Source organism: Mobula birostris, chromosome 25 (genome assembly GCF_030028105.1).
Source record: "Mobula birostris isolate sMobBir1 chromosome 25, sMobBir1.hap1, whole genome shotgun sequence".
Lineage (NCBI taxonomy): Eukaryota > Metazoa > Chordata > Chondrichthyes > Myliobatiformes > Myliobatidae > Mobula > Mobula birostris.
Window position 1 is genome coordinate 21,376,306 of NC_092394.1, and position 18,126 is coordinate 21,394,431.

The following is an 18,126-nucleotide window of genomic DNA, read 5'->3' on the forward strand; positions in this document are numbered from 1 at the left end:
TGGGGGGCAGTGTGGTGTTAATTACAACCGAAATATAGGTGGTAAGTGGCTAATACACTCAATTTCGTTTCTAAAAGGATTTATCTAACGAATTTAATATTAAACACATAGCACGTATTTTCCTCACATGAATATAGCGATAGCATCATAACATTTTAAGTAATGTTTGGATATTAAACACACAGCACATATTTTCCCCGTATGAACATATAAAATCATTGCAACACACCAATATCGCTGAATCAGTGGGAGCCCTGGGCTTGTTTCCCTGCAACAAGACACTCCCAACAAGGGGCGATGGGAGACAGCGATACTCGAAGAGAGTTCCTGATGTCCAGTCTATTCCGCAATTTAGTTTTCGTTGAATTCATTGCAGAAAACCCCGCTTCGCAGCGATATGTTGGAAATGGAAGCAACGTTTTCAGTGTTTTCGTGGCTATCTCAGGATATTTAGCCCTGACTCTGGTCTAGAATTCCGGCAGAGATGTTATGTCAAACATACTTTTCAGCCCGCTGTCACTTGCAAGCTCGAGGAGTTGATCGCCTTCCTGCGCTGACATGGACAATGCGCGGGTAATGACCTCACGTGCATTCAAGCTCAACAGTGGACGTGACAGGGAATGAGGAAAGGTGCAACTGACTCATATCGCCAAATCATACCATTTCCTCGCGGCCCAGTAGCACATGCTTTGCAGCCCAGTACCATTCCGCGGCTCGGTGGTTGGGGACCACTGATTTAGTCAATCAAAAGAATATGGCAGTGTACACTGGATTAATTCATTTGTCAATAACTATTAGGAACTAATACATGGTTTTAGAATTCTGTAGTAGTAGTTCTAATTTGTTCTGTACTTCATTTAAACATATAATCAGGTAATGATGAGTTTGAGTACAGAGAGGAAATTAAGAACCTGGTGGCATGGTGCAAAAACAATAACCTATCCCTCAATGTCAAGAAGACGAAGGAATTGGTTGTTGACTTAAAAAGGAATAGCAGACTGCACGACCCCATTTACATCGGTGGTGCGCAAGTGGAACAGGTCAAAAGCTTTAAGTTCCTCGGGGTTAATATCACAAATGACCTGACTTGGTCCAACCAAGCAGAGTCCACCGCCAAGAAGGTCCACCAGCGTCTTTACTACCTGAGGAAGCCAAGGAAATTTGGCCTGTCCCCTAAAACCCTCACTAATTTTTATAGATGCACCTTAGAAAGCATTCTTCTGGGGTGCATCACAACCTGGTATGGAAGTTGTCCTGTCCAAGACCGGAAGAAGCTGCAGAAGATCATGAACACAGCCCAGCATATCACACAAACCAATCTTCCGTCCTTGCACTCACTTTACACCGCACGCTGTCAGAGCAGTGCTGCCAGGATAATCAAGGACACAACCCACCCAGCCAACACACTTTTCATCCCTCTTCCCTCCAGGAGAAGGCTCAGGAGCTTGAAGACTCGTACGGCCAGATTTGGGAACAGCTTCTTTCCAACTGTGATAAGACTGCTGAACGGATCCTGACCCAGATCTGGGCCATACCCTCCAAATATCTGGACCTGCCTCTTGGTTTTTTGCACTACCTGACTTTCCCTTTTCTATTTTCTATTTATGATTTATAATTTAAATTTTACTATCAATTTGTACTCCAGGGAGCACGAAGAGTAGAATCAAATATCGCTGTGATGATTGTACGCTCTAGTATCAATTGTTTGGCGACAATAAAGTATAAAGTAGAATCTGTTACTCAATTACATGTCTTTTTTATATCTTTTTAACTATTTCCTTGAAACTTTGGCTAATTGAGACAGTCACTTAATTGGGCCAAAATGCACAGGTCCTGATGTGTCCCAATTAACCAAAATCTACTGTGCTCCTGTCAGGTCACCCCTCAACCTCCGAAACTCCAGAGAAAACAACCGAAGTGCTCCTTGTATCTAATGCAATCCAATCAAACCAACAACCCAGTGCACTTGTGTGCCTTCTCCAAAGCCTTCACATCCTTCCTATAGTGTGACAAAGAGAACTGTACACAATATCCAAATATGCCCTAACTATAGTTTTGTACATTTGAAACATGTCTTCTCTACTTTTATACTTAATGCCTCAGTCAATGAAGGCAAACATGCCCTATGCCTTCTTTACCACACTATCCACTTGTATTAACACTTTCAGGCAGCTATTGACTTGCTCCCTCGGATCCGTCTGTGCATCAATGCTACCAAAGCTCCAGCCATCTCCCTTTGACCTTCCACCATGCATCTCCTCACACTAACTTGAATTGAACTCTAAATGCCATTTCAAGATCCAAAGTATATTGAGATTTGTTTGCTTACAGGTAGCCACAAAGCAAGAAACCCAAAAGAACCCAGTTAAAGAAAAAAATAAATAAAGATCCAATGTGCAAGAGAAAGGAAATAAAGAAACACAAATCATGCAAACAATTGAAGCAAACAACATTCCAAACCAAATTGAGTCCTCAATTCTGAATCCTGAAGCAGCCCAGAGTAGGCCCAAAGCCTCACTTATCAGTTTATCATATTAGCAGACATAGAGCACAGCTGCCGGGGCAGTCTTCATAGCCTCAGCACCACGGAGAAAGGAGTAACTATCACTGAGACCGAGCAAAGTTGGCTCTTACCTCGACACCTTGTCTTTTCAATCTATCTTGACCAGTGTTTAAGCTGACGGAACAATGGAACAGTGAAAGGATGCAGTGCCCTGGAGAGAGGAGTGAACATCATGGAGAACAAGTGAAATCAGCTCATATCTCTGACCTGGCAACTAAATTGTCTAAACAGCGGATCGTACCTCACACTAAGACCTGACTACTGCAAAGGGTTTGGAGCCTAGACCACGCAGGCCAGCAACTCGCTCCGGGCCCAGATTTCACGCACCCCCCCCCACCCCCGGATTTCACCACCCAGTCCAAAGCCGCTCTCAAACTCTACAAATCAGCTCGGCACCCAGAGTAATCCAACTTTGCACCCAGGCCAGCTGTACGGGCATCAAATTCCTTGTGCCCTGACTTCTATTGGACTCTCTCTACCTTGCAAATTGCTGTTTCCAAAAGCTGACTTCTGGAAAACGCTATTGGGCTATTAAAATAAAAACTTCACACCATCTTAAAAGTGTCTTCCCAGGTAGTTAATCTGATCAACCACTCTAGTTAGACCCCACCCCCTCTATCTAGTGCACTGAACTGTAAACATTTTAATCCATTTTTTGCAATGCTGTTGACATTATAAATACAGGCTGGTATTATGTATTGATGCATATTTTATTCCATATCCATACTTTAACCTCTAACTTTGTTTTTTTAAATAACTCTGTATTCTTTATAATTTTTGAATGTTGGGTATTTTTTGGGGTCGCACACTGACCCACACACCACAACAAATTCCTAATAGAAGTAAAGTTCCTAATATGAATAAATTTGATCCTTGATCCTTTAATGGTGACGAAAATCATGAAGCTCAAAGTCCACAATCCAGGAACAATTCATGGATGTATCACAGCACCGAAAACCCAAGGAGTGATTCAGAACAATGTGCAAAGGAAGTCTAATGTTCCAAAACTTCAGCGTTTCACCCTTAGTGACCTCAAAGCCTCTGCAGTTTGTGCCACCAGAAAAGAATAGCAGTTGACAAAAAGGAATCACTTACAGAAGCTGGAAGAAGGCTTATCAGCATCAATCATTGCAAGGGATATAGGTGACCAGAGTAGGAGGGAGAAAATTTTAAATAAAGATTAAGAGGAAAAAGAGAAAGAGAGATACAGTTACACAAATTTCAAAATTGCTGCCAATAAATGCCTGCCAACTAGTCTTGCACCTGCAGCATTGTAACACAGGCTTCATTGATGTAAACACGGACTTCAGTAGCCTGATTGCTTGTATTTCCTGCCAATTATAGTGCATTTGCTGGCATTCTCTGGCATGATTTGAATACTGGGGGAAAAAAGTGTACTCAATAACTAAATAATAACCAAGAATTGCCTCAGTTGCTAACTTCGGTGTCGTCTACAAATTTCTTCATGAAAGTGAAGCACGCTGTGGATCAAAAGAAAGTACAAACAGAATAGCAAAGCTAAGATCAAACTCAACTTTGCATTGAGGTTTAGGCATTAATATCTCATGAATTTTAATACATACAGCAAGGAAACAAGTTTTGTTTTAGTATAGCTATAGCTTGCTTTCTTTTTCTCCACTGCTGCCCTGAGTTTAGAGTCTTAGAGAACTACAGCATTGAAACAGGCTCTTTGGCCCATCTAGCTCATACGAAACTGTTATTCTACCTAGTCCCATCATTCTGCTCTCGAAGCATAGCCCACCATAACCACTCCCATCCAAATTTCTCTTCAGTGTTGAAATCGACTCGACATCCACCACTTATGCTGACAGCTAATTCCACAATCTCACCACTCTCTGAGTGAAGGAACTCCCCCACAAGTTCCCCATGAGTTTCTTTTATTTCCCTTCACATTCCTCCTTTTCTGAGGAAAACCATCAGAATGGAGAAACTTAAAATCAATTAAATATTGAATAGGCGATTTGTAGTCAAATTATTGTCATCTTCAGAGGATGCAAGTGTGTAAAAATCAATGGAACCTTGAAAATGAGCATCAGGTAGAAAATGGAAAACTGTTTTCTTCAGTTAAGGCAGGGTTTGGCTCAAAATGTACCAGGAGTTAAATCAAGGAGCCATATGGCCTGTCTTAATCATTAGTAAAGTGACTATAAACAGACTATTTGGAAGGGCCAACTACCTTCACGTAGAACATGCACAGTGGAAATATAATTTTTTGAACAACAATCACAGAATGGAAAATGGGTGTAACGCACCAAGACTTTGGTGAAAAAATGTTTCTACGTTTATGGTGTCATTCACACAGCTCTCGGTACAGTCAGATAAACATGCAAGGGAAGGTTCATGCATTTCACCAGCAACCTCTCATCAATCAGAAAGTACATGGTACTGCATGTAAAAGCTAGACTGAGTGCCAGGATATTGCCTTAAGCTTATGTTGCTTGTGGTTCAATTGATAGCTGGCTTGACAAATGATTTGTTTCTAGCCTTCAGTACAGAAGTCTGGACTCCAGTGAAATTCCGAAAACACTGTCACTATATCAACAGCATCATTTTTAGATAAGAAATTAATCTAAGGCTCCTTCCATTCTCTCATAGCACAACACTGAAGAGCAGATACGTTAATCCTTGCTTCCTGGCCAATATCTCTCTCTCATTCAACATTATTTTTGAAAAATCTGGTTGCTACCACTTTGCTCTTTGTGGGAGTTTGACAAACTGGTTGCTGCACTTCCTAACAGTGATTACACTTCAGGACATCCTGAAGAGGATACAAAAAGTAATATATATGCAATAGATCACAACACACACAAAATACTAGAGGAACTCAGCAGGCCAGGAAGCATCTATGGAAGTGAAAAACGGTCGACATTTTGGGCTGAAAAGGAAGGGGAAAGATGCCAGAATAAAAAAGATGGGGGTGGGGAGGAGGAGGACAAGCTAGAAGGTGATAGGTGAAGCCAGGTCAGTAAGGGAGGGGTGAGGGTTGATGGAGGAAGCACAGAGGTGATAAGTGGAAAAGGCAAAGGTCTAGAGAAGAAGGGATCTGTTAGGACCCTGGAGTGGACCATGCATAATATATACAGTATGGAACATATTGTGTGTTTATTTTCTCTCCTTTGTGAAAAAAGAGAACTTAATACTGGGCAACTTGCTCCATTTCATGCATTAAACCTTCTCTGAGGATCGTCACCTTGTTCTGGTGGAGAGGCTTGTGAGTTTCTGAGATCTCAAGAGGAGTGTCATCTGGAGCTTAGCTCCTGGTAGGGTCACCCATGGTGGTGAGGTCAAGGGCGAGGTTCCAGACAAAAAGCAATCCAACCAAGACCTCAACCGTAGAGCTGATTGAAGATGATGATACATCATAAAGGACAGTGAACGTGGTGGAAGGCTGTAGCAGGGAAGGCTTGCAATCCATGCCACCAGACACTGACCGTGATCCTGATCTGTCAAGGACCTTGTGCTGGCTGCCCATGTATCAGCCTCCCCACTTTAAACAAAATCATGTACAGGCATTCCCCATTAAGGGAACAACTTCTTGAGAGAATGACATACTCAACTCAAGTGAAGGAAATAATATAACTGGGCTAAGCATTGATTTTATGCTTGCATCTGTCTTTTTATCCTCCATTTGCAGCAAATTAGTTTATGTTAGACTGCTTATTGCACTGTGCTTCAATTGGATTAATAATGACTTCATTTTAACGGAATGAATCTGAATGTATCAGCTGTTCATCACTTACAAAGGTGAAGAAACACATCTCTAGCAGGCAGCACAACTCTGACTACAATTAATTGCTACACCAAAGCAAAAAGAACATTGTCTAAGATTTCCATTATGCTTAACTTTTATGCCAGTTTAAAAAACACTTTTCAAACCTTTCAATCTCTCACAGAAACTTACTGAACCTCCAATGAAGGTAATGCATGAGAAGAAACAAGAGAGCTTTTGATTCCAAAATTTTATTTGCATATCAAATAGTTTAATCCTCCCAAGTGAAAGTCATTCATTGGTAAGTGATGCAAATGTGCTATCTTTAAAGGCTAAGGCAAAAAATATTGTTTTTGGAATTAACATGCAATAAAATTCTCACTGAAAAACAAGTTCAGCCTCCCACCCCTCTCCCTGGTCCTGATACCAAAAGCTTAACTCTCCAGAATTTACATTTGGCCTCCCCTTGGACTGAAAGTTAAGTGAATTCCTTTCAGAATTCAACTGAGACACACTCATGCCAAAGATTTTAGTAATAAGCAACAAGATAGCACATACTTTGATCAGAGGGGTGTTGGCTTTGCGCACGCAAACTGTTTTGGAATCTTAACTAAAGCTGCAACTAACTGCTTTTAGTCAATACAAAGATATTCACTCAGTGGCCACCATACGGGAGACAGGAGGAACTGAATAAAGTGGCCACTGAGTGTATTTTCACAAACTTGAGTCCTGCCGAAGGGCTTCAGCCCGAAACGTCAACTGTACTTTTTCTCCATAGATGCGGCCTGGCCTGCTGAAGATCCTCCAGCATTTTGTGTGTGTTGCACTGAATGTATTTTGTATGTTCATGGTCTTCCGCTGCCGTAGCCCATTAACATCAAGATTCAACGTCTTGTGTATTCAGAGATGCTGCTCTGCACACCACTGTTGTAACATGTAGTTATTTGAGTTACTGTTGCCTTCCTGTCAGCTTGATCCAGTCTGACCATTCTCCTCTGACCTCATTCAGTTCAAGGCATTTTTTCCCACAGAACTGTCACTGACTGGATTTTTTTTTATGTTTTCCCACCATTCTTAGTTAACTCTGGAAATTGTCATGTGTGAAAATCTCAGGAGATCAGCAGTTTCTAAGATACTCAAACCACCCGGCCTGGCACCAACAATCATCCCACAGGCAAAGCCTTTTAGATCACATTTCTTCCCCTTTGTAATGTTTGGTCTGAACAACATATGAATCAAGTTGCTGCCACACAATTGACTGATTAGATTTTTGCATTAACACGCAGGTGTACCTAATAAAGTGTATGTTGGTATATATTTTCCAGGCTGAAAATCACAAGTTACCCAGAGGGCAATGAGCTCACTTACATATTAGCCTGTTCAAATGACTGAGGAGCAGAGAAAGACAGTTATGTTCAAGCCTAGTCATTACATAAATCAAATGACAGCCTTGTATACTACAGCAGATGTGAGCACGGCCAGGCATCCAAACATTTTTGAAATGTCTCACTTGTGACACACTGGGGAGTTTTTCTTCTGCAATTAAGTTCTTCAAATATTTTCCCCTGAAGACTCAGAAGGTCAGCATAGGGATTGTTTGGGCAAGTCCACACTGACACAGAGTCTGTATCTATCACAGTTTAAACCCATTGGATTATGTCTGCATTATTCATACCTTTAGCCAGACCATTCAACGATTTGGTTAACATCCATCAGTATCTGTGCTCAGCTGTTTTGGATCCTCAAATGGACAACAATTAATATTCATTATGTATTTGTCACCTGAGGCTAGAATTTAGAAACTGGAAGATATATCTGGCTGATGACTCTCTGTCAACTGCTAACACAGTGCCTGCACACCTTTACTTGATGTGCTGGCCAAGGAGTTTGCTTCAGGCAAAGCAATGATTATGCATTCTCTAGAGCCTCTCAATAATTATTGAGATATCATTACCCCACACCAGCAGCTGCACCCACATCATCTCTCTGCTTCTATTAACATAGTCAAAGTCTTAAAATATTAATGTTAGAATTGATTAAGTATGAACAGAAAAGCATCTGAATATCATTCATCAAATATTAGTTTCATACGTGATAAACCTTGCACCCAAGTTCCAACTGTGACATTTAATTATTGCATAAATATTGTATTTGTCAATTCCCTGCAGTCAGTTTGACATTTCCCAAGAAGGAAGGGAGTCCCAAAACACTATGGAAAAGGAATAGCCAGTTCAGTCCATCAATGAAATCACAGCCAATACTCTGATGAACAAATTTCTCGGAATTTGTTGTCACCAGTGAAGAAATTTCTCCTCCTGCCAGCAATAAATGGCCAAACTTGCATGTTCTACATTCTCCAGTTTGGGAAAAAAAAACAGAACCTCAACATTCAGTCCTCTGCAAAGTTTGTCTGTTAATGAGATCACATCATTCGAAATTGCAGACTACAGCTCCATTTTGTCCTTTTGCCCTAGTGTTCTACTCATCGCAGGAATTGATCAAAAGCAAACTACACACTTCCCACGTTTTCTTTGGGTTATTGATCCCTCTGCTCTTCCCAACTCACTGTCAGCATCAGTCCTAGCTAGTACAAAGCAAATTTCTATTTTTTCACATCCAAGTGGAATTTTGACCCACTTTATGCTTCATCTTCCTCAAGGCATTCCCTAACTTAGATCCCATCAACATAATAGGATTTTTTTTAAAATTCATTGCTTGGTTGGTTTTAAAAACATAATAAAGCAGTTAAAGATCTTGCTAAACTGGCTTAGAATTCAACACATCACAAAATCTGGAGAGGAAACTACATATGTGGAAAATACTGAGTGTATGTGGAAAAATGCAGAACTTGTTGTTGGAGTCAGAGTGAACTAATATTACTGACACCACTGAAGGCATCATTGGGTTACAAATCCCAATAACTCTCTGGAATCAGTGGTGGTTCAGTGGTAGGACTCATGCTTGTAGAATCAAAAGGTTATGGCTTCAACTTCTACTGAGGAAACAGGAGTATCTAATTTAAGATGGCACTCAAAGCTATCATGATATTGCTATACTATTAAAGTATCCAACAGAGCAATGAGATACTCCAGTGAGGCTTGGTCCTTTCAGGTGGACGTTAAAGAACACATGGAATGATAACTGAAGATATCAGGAGTGTGATCTCGAATGTCCAAGACTCTATTTACACCTCAATTAAGATACAATCAACAAACTTGCCTGTGCAGATTGGTTTCCCTCATGTCTCCCATATGACAAATGGATCTACACTTTCCAATTACAATTCCAACCATCTTGAATGTTACAATGCAAATGAGGATCTGGAGGATGCAGTTGCTGATTGCATTATATGAAGGCAGTCCATTATGTGTGCTAGGTTTCTGTACTGATGGTTTTCCACTTACCGTCAATCAAAAGAACGTGAGAGCATATTGTGGATGAATTCCTCCACTAATAACCATTAGAAACTACAGTGTTATACTATAATAGTATTGGTAGTGTTCCAATTTGTTCTGTATTTTATTTAAATTCATAATTTGTTGCTCAATTAAATGGTAGTTTGTCACTTTTATATGTTTTTAAATGAAACTATTTGAAACTATAACAGCCGCTTAACTGGACCAAAATGTCTGATTCCAATATGTCCCAGTTAACTGGAATCCACTGTATTATTATTATATTTTCTAGTGGTTATTGTACTGTACTGTTGCCACAGAACAACAAATTTTATAACATGTCAGAAATGATAATCCTGATCCTGACTCTGAAATAACGAGGGCTAATAGGGGATTTGACAAAATCATAACCAGTTTAAGAAAAGGTGTACTGAGGAAAACTTTTAACATTGGCAGGTCTTTCAAGGACCGGAGGATACAATATTAAAATTTAGAGGAAAAGCTTTCATGAGGAATTGAGGGAAATACGTTTTTTGAGAAAAATCACAATAGTTATGATCTGGAATTTGATGCCTACAAAGATGCTCAAATCAATTCTATCAGAAGAGAATTAGGGTGGTATTGAGAGAGAATAATTTTCAGTGCTATAGGCAAAAAGCAGGGATACAGGAAATACACATACAACACACTACATCAGTCCTTGATAAAAGGTTTTGGCCTGAAACAACGACTGTTTATTCCTTTCCATAGATGCTTCCTGACCTGTTGAGTTCCTCCAGCATTTTGTGTGTGTTGCCTTGGATTTCCAGCATTTGCAGATTTTCTTGTGTTAGGGATATAAGGAACAATGGGATTTATTTTTACTAGGACATAGGCTTAATGAGCAAAGGCCAGCTCCTATGCTGTAATGATTCTAAGATTGTGAAGAATTTTAGGACATACTGTAGTCATGAAATCCACTCTTCAAATGAAAGTTCTACATTTCTGTTTAGGTCACAGCTGTAACTGAACCTTGTATTGCTGTCAGTTGTCAAATATTGACAGCAATAGAGTATTTCATTATCAGAAACCAACAATTCTCTCACTGAAATTTGGCAGGGTCTTCATGTTTGTTTTATTTTCGGAGACAGTTTTCAGATGTCTTTAGCAAGAACCAAGTCAATGGATCATTGCACATTCCTCCTGCTGTTTGGATCAAGAGAAAAAAATGCCAATTATCTGCACTTGCAATCAATACTGAAGTATACCATTTATACCATAAATATACCATTTTATGTTTACACAGCTATTTCGCATTTCTTTAATTTGACAGGGTTCTAGATAAGGGTTATTGAATACTGATGGCAAGAAAACCATTGTTGTAGCCAATTATCTTAATAACACTCCTTGTTTGGAGTAGGGAGTTAGTTTTGCCCATCTCAGCTGTCAAAGTCAAAGTAAATTTATCATCAACCTGCATATACTACCTTGTGATTCATTTTCTTGCAGGCATTTACAAGAAAATAAAGAAATACAACAGAATTTTTGAAAAGCTGCACATAAACAAAGACTGACAAAGGACCAATGTGCAAAAGAAAACAAATTGTGGAAATAAATCAAAAGTACTGAGTTGTCGAGTTGCTGAAAATGAGTCTTCTATTGCGCTACCAGTTCATTGCTGAGGTGAGTGAAGTTATCCACAATGGTTCAGGAGCCTGATGGTTATAGGCTAATACCTGTTCTTGAACCCGACTGTGTGAAGCATAAGGCTCCTGTACCTCCTTCCCCAAGGTAGTAGCGACCAGATGGCAATGCCTGGATGGTGGGAGTCCTTGATGATAGATGCTGCTTCCCTAAGGCAGCGCTCCAGGTAAATGTGCTCATGGTGAGATTAAAGAATGGAAAGTTGTAGCGAGAAGCAGATCACCCAAAATTCTACAGTGATGCTCTTGAGGGGGGAGCTCTACCTCCCTAATGCAGACTGATAGATTGTTGAGACCAGAATCGATGCAAAGTAGTCAACTTTTGACTGCCTTCTCAGTTCCCCAGAAAACTAAATCTTCCAAAGCATGAAATAACAGAGTCAGTAACATAAAGAATGACATGAAGCACTTTTAAACACAGAATCACCTCACAAAGTTTCACACAAAGAACTGACATTTTGGAACACAGAGACTATTATTACTATGGCAAGCTGACAGCTTGAACTGCATTCCTGTAAAGGCATATGACATTTTTCGGCAATGTCTGCTTTGGAAGGAGCTCCAAGCTGTTGCTGCTAACATGCCAGCCCCTAAGCCTCAAGCGTGTGAAAAGCTGTACTGTTCCGATATTATGATGTATAATATTGCTTCCATCATCGTTCTCAAGTTTTGCCTAGGCATTTCTGGGATATGATGGCTTCAGATCTGTTGCCTTAAATCATACCACATGGAAATAGAAAAATCTATGCCCTCTGGATTTGCAAATAAGATTGAGTTCCAGATTACTAATATGCAACTGACACCATTTAGTGAATATGCAAAGAACTAACAACTATAGAAACATAGAAACATAGAAAATAGGTGCAGGAGTAGGCCATTCGGCCCTTCGAGCCTGCACCGCCATTTATTATGATCATGGCTGATCATCCAACTCAGAACCCCGCCCCAGCCTTCCCTCCATACCCCCTGACTATCTCACAAACGATTTTTCAAATACATAGTCACTACTTATCAGACCCTCCTTTGAGTAGATTCCAAGTGACAACCTCACCTCTGTTCTGCCCCCCCTTAGCCCATGCTCTGCCAAAAACTCCCAGAAACAGCAGCAACTTTTAGTGTGGCTTTCTGCTCCAGAAATTCTGTGAAGATTATTTTAGTAATTCAGGTACGTCCAATGAAATCAAGCCGTTACAGACAAAATTATTTTAATTTGCATTCAGTGTTATGATTTCAATCTTGCTTACTTGAAAACTATAAAGTGGGCCCATTCAATCACATTAATAAATGGGAAGGCACAAATCTGCCCAACCAACAGTCACTGGAAATCTTGATAAACCTGGAAATTAAAGAAGTTTCAATCTTACTTTGTCTTCAAGCTTTTCAACCTATTTATAAGCTTTATTGTGGAGAAGAGGTCTCCTCTGACACGTTTGCAAAACAGCTTGGATTGATCAGTCTTATCACGTGGTTTCTCAATTGGCTGTTTTATCTAAATACACTATATCAAAGAATTCCCATTGAAGAACATTATCAGAACCTCTCACATCTTTTTCTCAGCTCCAGTGAAGGGTCTCCAACACGAATTGCTAATTTTATTTGTTCATCTACAGAAGCTGTCTGACATGTTGAGTGTTTCCAGCAATTTGTTTATTTTTTAAGGCATTTTTAAATGCATTAATTTTACTTGGAACAATCAGTTTAACAAATTACATTTCCTGCCAATAACTTTCCTCTCACAAGTAGTTGATTCTCTGCAGCATCGTACATCTTTCCTGAAAATCCATGAATGAAGGAAGTGAACAGAACTCTCCTTCCCACACAATAAACCTCCAGCCATATGCATGAAATCACTAAAATAAACAGAGCAAGAAAATAACAATGAAACTGAAAATGCAATTAGCTTAATTCCTCCAGCATTAAATAATAAAATTGCAATCATTGGAGTGCCTTGTTTAAAAAGAGAGAGGGGAGAGAAATAGTAGAAAATACCATATTGGAAATTAGGACAGAGTCAGTGCATTACATTTGGTGTCGCATCAACTATGCATTTCATTTTGTTCCAGATGCATTCAATAATCATCGCACCCACAAACCACGAAAATATCCACCCACCAGCCAGCTCACACCTCCCAACCATTCACCGCCTATCAATGATACAAGTCTCTTAATCATAAACAAATGTTTTCCTGCCATCAAATGCAGGAGAAACATTTACAGTCATGGAGGGTGGGATGGAACATTGCTGAAATGCTACAAAGTTCAATTCCAACTACAAGTTCCAACACCATTGAAAAGGATTTTCAGACCACACACTTCATCTGAATTTAAGCAATGCAGTAGTTTACTAGAACTCAGACTTAGCTAATTAATAAAACTATAATCAGAATCAGGTTTATTACCACTGGCATGTGACGTGAAATTTGTTAACTTAGCAGCAGCAGTTCAATGCAATACATAAACTAGCAGAGAGAAAAATAATAATAATAAATAAACAAGTAAATCAATTACAATATATGTATATTGAATAGATGTTAAAAAAACATGCAAAAAACAGAAATGCTATATATTTTTAAAAAGTGAGGTAGTGTCCAAAGATTCAATGTCCATTTAGGAATCAGATGGCAGAGGGGAAGAAACTGTTCCTGAATCGCTGAGTGTGTGCCTTCAGGCTTCTGTACCTCCTACTTGATGGTAACAGTGTGAAAAGGGCATGTCCTGGGTACTGGAGGTCCTTAATAATGGACACTGCCTTTCTGACGCTCCCTGAAGATGTCCTGGGTACCCAAGATGGAGCTGGCTAGATTTACAAACTTCTGCAGCTTCTTTCAGTCCTGTGCAGTAGCCTCTCCATACCAGACAGTGATGCAGCCTGTCAGAATGCTCTCCACGGTACAACTATAGAAGTTTTTAAGTGTATTTGTTGACATGCCAAATCTCTTCAAGCTATTAATAAAGTATAGCCGCTGTCTTGCCTTCTTTATAACTATATTGATATGTTAGGACCAGGTTAGATCCTCAAAGATCTTGACACCCAGGAACTTGAAATTGCTCACTCTCTCCACTTCTGATCCCTCTATGAGGTTTGGTATGTGATCATTCGTCTTACCCTTCCTGAAGTCCACAATCAGCTCCTTCGTCTTACTGTCATTGAGTGCCAGGTTGTTGCTGCAGCACCACTCCACTAGTTGGCATATCTCACTCCTGTATGCCCTCTTGTCACCACCTGAGATTCGACCAACAATGGTTGTATCCTCAGCAAATTATATATGGTATTTGAGCTAAACCTAGACACACAGTCATGTGTATACAACAAGTAGAGCAGTGGGCTAAGCACACACTCCTGAGATGCGCCAGTATTGATCATCAGCAAGGAGGAGATGTTATCACCAATCCACACAGATTGTGGTCTTAGGAAGTTGGGAATCCAATTGCAGAGGGAGGTATAGAGGTCCAGGTTCTGCAACTTCTCAATCAGGATTGTGGGAATGATGGTATTAAATGCTGAGCATCCTGACATAGGTGTTTGTGTTGTCCAGGTGGTCTAAAGCCATGTGGAGAGCCATTGAGATTGCGTCTGCCATTGACCTATTGTGACAGTAGGCAAATTGCAATGGGTCCAGGTCCTTGCTGAGGCAGGAGTTCAGTCTAGTCATGACCAACCTCTCAAAGCCTTTCATCACTTTCGATGTGAGTGCCACTGGGCGATAGTCATTAAGGTAGCCCTGGTATAATTGTTCCCATTTTGAAGCAAGTGGGAACTTTTGCCCGGAGCAGTGAGAGGTTGAAAATGTTCTTAAATACTCCCGCTAGTTAGTTGGCACAGGTTTTCAGAGCCTTACCAGGTACTCCATCGGGACCTTCCACCTTGCGAGGGTTTACTCTGACAGCCTAACATCAGCCTCTGAGACAGAGATCACAGGGTCGTCAGGTGCAGCAGGGGTCTTCACAGCTGTAGTTGTATTCTCCCTTTCAAAGCGTGCATAGAAGGTGTTGAGTTCATCTGGTAGTGAAGCATCACTGCCATTCATGCTATTGGGTTTCACTTTGTAGGAAGTAATGTCTTGCAGGCCTTGCCAGAGTTGCTGCATCTGATGTCGCCTCCAACCTTGTTCGAAATTGTCTCTTCACCCTTGAAGTACCCCTCCGCAAATCATACCTGGTTTTCTGGTACAGGCCTGGGTCACCAGATTTGAATGCCACAGATCTAGCCTTCAGCAGACGACGTACCTCCTGGTTCATCCACGGCTTTTGGTTTGGGAGTGTACAGTAAGTCTTTGTAGGCACACACTCATCCACACTGGTTTAATGAAGTCTGTAACAACTGCAGCATACTCATCCAGGTTCGAAGCTGAATCCCTGAATACAGAAACTGAAAACTCAGGAACTATAATCCAAAACATACAAAACCAATGCAACTGGGCTGTAGGAAGAGTTAAAAGGGGCTAGGCTGAATTGCAGGCGAAGCTCTACAAGGTGCTTTATAATCTTGTAAGCAAAGTAATAGTGGGGTTGTTATTGATAAACAACACTTTCAGATGAACAGTATTATTGTCACTTTAAAGAAGTCCCAGAATTGTGTTTTTGAAATTTGACCAAAAATTGATAGCTGTACTGCCATCAATCCAATAAAGGGACTGCAAGAAGTCTGTACTATTAGCATGGGCAAGAGTCAAAAACAGTTTATATTACAACCTTCTTAGTCTGAGATGAAAACTGTCATGTATGCTTGGGTGGTTATTCTAACCACGATGCAATGAATCAATAAGGGACATGGAGGACTGCTAAAATACATGCATCTTGTTTATTGCACCTTGCCAATCATAACGTTCATGGGGACATATGTCATGCATGTATGTGACAAATTTACATATTCTGTGAATGTTATTACCCATTGACTACATACCTTGAAGGATTCCATTCTTAAAACCCAAGTTTGTGGAACAAACTGGCCCAGCAAGTCTTTTGATCATTAGTAATGGACAGCGAATCACCCAAGTCAAAAGAATTCACTATGCAATTTGCATTTTTAAACACTCAATAGTAAAATTTATTGAGCATAAAAAGGTCATATCAGTACAGATGTTGGGGAAAAAAGGTAATCTGGTCAACCTACCCATATATTCCCCCAAGAGCCTAGTCCATGTTCTGCTGTGGTAACTTTTTTAACTTCACTAATTAACTTTAACCCTGCCATGCACAGTCCCAAGCCCAGTTGCAAAAAGAGAAGGGTGGGCGTGGGGCTAGCAACCTCAGCCTGTACAAACCCAGAGCCACAGAAATGCCAACATAAGCTCCAAGTACCTCATGCCGGGGAGAAGAAGGATCTTCTTCCAGGGGTGAAGTTGTGTGGTGAAAGTGGAACCCACAAGGCAGATCAACCTTCTATCGGCCCAGGACAGACGACTCAGGTGAGTGCCTGTTAGCAGCCTATGCCTCAATAGGGGTGATAGGCTTAAGATGAAGAATTAACTTCATTGTTTTTAACCTCACTGAATTAAAGGAATAGGTGTGAGTGATCTGCCATTTCAACAGAGCCTTAAGAAAACACTGCCTGTTTGTTCCACAGCTTTGTCACACAGAAGTCATGACTTTTATGGTTACTTAATATTGTGGCTATATATGATTCTTTGATCAGCTTCCTTCAACCACTGTACTAGCATGTTATTTATGTTTGCAAAGAATAATTAATTTGATACAATGCATAATAAGTGTAAACTTTAAGTGTAAATTGACAACAGCATTATTACATTGGAGCTAAATATCTCATATGTCCCAAGTACTGGCTTTCTTTAGATAGATAGATATACTTTATTGATCCCGAATGAAACCCAATTTCCCTCGGGATCAATAAAGTATATTTAACTATCTATCTATCTATCTATCTATCTATCTAAAGAAAGCCAGTACGTTGGACATATTAGATGTTTAGCTCCAATGTAATAATGCTGTTGTCAGTTTACACTTAAAGTCTTTCAGTTCACTTTCTTTGCTAAGATTCATTATGGAATCAAGAGGAAAGCATTGGGAAAACTCCGTTCAAACATTAGCTGGATGCTTGGTAATGTTTTTAATATGACTAAAATTCAAAGGCTAAATTTTTTTTAATCTGAAAAAATTATTAAAGTCCTTAAAAGTAATCATAAATATTCAACTGAACTCATTTACTTCACAAATAAAGTGAACAAACTAATTCTGCCACATCCTCTGTAGTTTTTCATCTCCATTAAATTGAATGGATTGATATTCCTGTGCAAGGTCTACTTCGGGTTCTCCAGCGCACCTGGCGGGGAACTGCAATACTGTTGACTCCATGCATGGGCATTACAAACTGGATGCTGCCTACATACCGAACTGCCGGATGAAAAATAGAAAATGCAGCAAATGCTTAGCAAATCAGGCAGAATGCAACAATCAAAAAGGTGATGCTATCCAAGACAAATACTTGATTCAGGTATCATCCAGTTCATTAAACACTTCCTCTATCCCTGGTTCTCCATGTCTGCAGAGGGCACTGCAGTAACTCATTCAGGCTTTGCAGTAGACAGGGTTAGCAACTTTAAATTCCTGGGTGTTACTATGTCAAAGGAGCTGGCATTGAACCAGCATATAAGTACAATTGTGAAGAAAGCAATGCAGCACCTCTCCTTCCTCAGGAGTTTGTGGTGATTTGGAATGTCATCTAAAATGTTGACGGATTTCTATAGGTATGTAGTGGAGAGCGTATTGACTGGCTGCATCACGGCCTGGTGTGGAAGC

General features: G+C 40.2%; 1 protein-coding gene across 6 annotated transcripts in view; it reads right to left on the reverse strand.

Annotated features, from left to right (window-relative positions):
- Positions 1–18,126, reverse strand: part of LOC140187720 (coronin-6-like) — a 256,030-nt gene that overhangs the window by 203,451 nt on the left and 34,453 nt on the right. Inside the window, exon 2 of one of the 6 annotated variants that reach the window (XM_072243310.1) lies at positions 2,635–2,714. The exons of the other annotated variants lie outside the window; for them this stretch is intronic. The gene's annotated coding sequence lies outside the window, so the exon portion shown is untranslated. The remainder of the gene's footprint in view (positions 1–2,634; positions 2,715–18,126) is intronic. 6 annotated transcript variants of the gene reach the window in all.